At 38.7% G+C, this 3,217-nt stretch overlaps 1 long non-coding RNA gene across 1 annotated transcript; it reads right to left on the reverse strand.

Moving 5' to 3' along the window:
- Positions 1-378: 378 nt before the first annotated feature.
- On the reverse strand, positions 379-2,275 carry LOC104964324 (uncharacterized). Its single transcript, XR_800401.1, has 3 exons — positions 2,155-2,275; positions 781-861; positions 379-487 (listed from the first exon to the last, which is right to left on the reverse strand). It is a non-coding gene; the product is annotated as an uncharacterized lncRNA (long non-coding RNA).
- Positions 2,276-3,217: the final 942 nt, after the last annotated feature.

Genomic DNA, 3,217 nt, shown 5'->3' on the forward strand with positions numbered 1-3,217 from the left:
GTGGGGTTTGAACCTGTGCTCCCCCTGATCCGAACACCAATGCACTAAGCCACACCACATTTTTTTTCTACATTTTTCTCTACCCTGCTGATGTCCCTGACATCATATCGGTAGCTATTTCTTTACTCGTTTGCTTTATTATCATAAATACTATAATTCACACTTACGCATTGTGTTTATTTCCGAACCGGGTAACAACAAGCTGAACCTGAACCTGGTGTACTTATTTGTTTGTACTTTTACTTGCCTTTTATTTAATATGCAAGGCTAGTCTTTTGCGTTTAATCCGCACTGTACGTTTGGGGCTGTAAAGCCGTGCATTTCCAGATAAAAATATGTCTGATTCTGTTGATTTTAAGCTGTATAAACTCACATGATATTCAGCACCGAGTCATTCCTCAGGACTTTGTGCGACACGTCCACGTTCAGGTACATGCCTCCATCTGTGCGCTTGATAGCGGTTGAATAACCTGGCCACACTTGCAGCCTACACAAACACACACACACACGGAGACACACACACACACACACACACACACACGGACACACACACACACAAACACACACACACACACACAGGGAGACACACACACACACAGGGACACACAGGCACACACACACACACACACACACACACACACACACACACACACACACACACACACACACACACACACACACACACACACACACACACACACACACACACACACAATAATGAATGGACCTGATTTGAAATGGAGTATACGCTCTAATGTTCAAATACGTCTCCGTACTTACCGGTGTTTTCCAAGGACGACGGCGCTCTCTGGATCGTAATGATTTCGACCGACAAGCTTCAGCCCGACGATTTTCATTACCCTTGAAATACAAAGAGAAGGCGCTGAGTCATTTCCTGTCAGTGGACCATCCTAATAGAAACGTAATGGTAGCGTTATTCATAAGGGGACAAAGTTTGGCTTAGGTTATTCCATATTAAAGGGCTTTTATGAAGACGACAGAAAAATTGTGCATTTCCTGAAGCAGAGTGACTTTGTTTCGTTTGACCATCCTAATAGATAGTAGCATTATTCATAAAACGGACAAAGTTTGGCTTAGGTTATTCCATTAAAGGGCTTTTAAGATAAGATGTAATTTATTGAGCCCAATTTGGGAAATGTTGCGTTGCAGAAGCATAAAAGACAAGGCATTGCACATATGAATACAGGGTTCCTGCAGGTTTCACCAACTGCAATGTAAGACTTTTTAAGACCACTTTGAATAGAATTTAACACCTATTTCACAGCAAGAAAGTATGAAGGAAAATTGCTATGAAAGAAGAAATACGTCCCATAATTGCTTACAAAGTAAATGTATTCACGTTCAACATAAGAACGATGACTGAACGTAACAGCACATGTTGTTGCGGGATCTGCTGCACTAGCTAACGCTACATTGGACACCATTGATGCTCCCGAAGCGTTGGCGAAAACAGAAGAGATGGAAGGCGTTTGTAATTGATTTTTTTATTTGGGTCTTGTGTTTCTCTGACTGACCGTGAGATTGTAAAGCCTTTACCCCCAATATTCAGAGTTTAACCGTTTTTTTGTTGCAAAAGGTGCAGTGGGCTTCAAACACGATCCCCTCCATTGGTTTCAACCAAGCACTAAATTCGATGTTTTCCAACCAAATACGGTTGAACTTACACTTCCATATTTATTTGTAAGTAGATTCGAAGATGCCTGAGTTTGTGACTGCCGCTAGCTGAAGCTTAGTTGGTTGCTAGGTTACCAATTATAGATTGGAACAACTGTCACAAAACGTATTTCCCCCCAGCATAAATTCATAATTTTTATTCAGATTAAGCCATTTCAACTTTGCATTTAATATATCCTATGTTTGGGTTTTGTCTGTTAACACAATATACAAATACTAATTGTAGAACAAATCATTTTTTTCCGCATAACTTATAAAAGATAACGACTGTTCCTGGTTAAATAAATTGCAATTACCTTTTATGTCAACAGTGTTAATTGTATGGAGTTATAGCAAAGCAGAACACCATCGATCAGCCTATGAACACACATGTGTTTTGCCTTGATCATTTTACATAATAATCCAAATCTAAAGTTCTCATTCTCTGACAAAAACAGTGTAGGATTATTATTAAAATACCTCCTGAGCACCACATTGTAGAACGGGATGCATAGATCCGAGTTGGGTGGCAAAATCTTCGTCTTCTGGACTCGTATATCTATTTCCTCGTTATCGGTTCGTCTCACACTCTTGAGAAGAACAACCTGTAGGACGTCAAACACGATGCAAGGAAGAAATCCAGTGTTATTTTCACAGATTTTGCACAGTGTAGTTTGATTTCAATACGTTTCAAATGACACTACCCCTTTCTACTTCTGACCTTAAAGAAGTAGAATGGGGTGGTGACTGAAATCGGATTGAGGATTATGAATTAAATGTATCAATGAATGGGTTCTAGATTGCATCAATATCAGTGGGTTTTTTTTTTATGCCAGCATATAATTTTTCCTTTGAAATGTATTTCCATTTTCCAAAATTGTGATATTGCTTTTGTGTCGTCATTTCCAAATTCCAGATATATATTGTTATTAGGGCTGTCAAACGATTAACATTTTTAATCAGATTAATCATAGCTTAAAAATTAATTAGTCATGATTAATCACCATTCGAACTATGTCCAAAATATGCAATTTCTTTATGTATATTGTTGTGGGAATGGAAAGATAAATGAAAGAAGGCGGATATATCCATTTAACATACAGTATGTATGATTATTATAACATTGTTCTGTGTGTCAAAATGAAAGACAGCCCACACACCTATCAATCATCAAACCGTGGGGTCTTATTTCATTACGTGTTGATTTCTATCAACACGTAATGTTGTATCGATGTATATAGAGATGTACTACAGCAAAAGTATTCTCCGTCAGGACTTCCTGCAACAACACCACGCCGTTATCTTGATTCTGATTGGCCAGAAGACATTATCAAAGATGTTCTATTGAGAAGACGATCACTACGTGACAAAAGTTTTCAAAACCGTTTCTAGTCTTCGGTATTTCCAGTCAAGTGGCTATTGAAATCAATCTCACTAACTGCTGTCTGCGCAATTTACTCCGCGAGTTGGCGGACTTTATTTAGCTTACTTTAACATCATTTTTCATGGTGGGGCTAAGGTGGGGCTAAGCCATTTCTTGGTA

Source organism: Notothenia coriiceps, unplaced genomic scaffold (assembly GCF_000735185.1).
Source record: "Notothenia coriiceps isolate Sejong01 unplaced genomic scaffold, NC01 NC01_scaffold00037110, whole genome shotgun sequence".
In the NCBI taxonomy this organism is placed as follows: domain Eukaryota; kingdom Metazoa; phylum Chordata; class Actinopteri; order Perciformes; family Nototheniidae; genus Notothenia; species Notothenia coriiceps.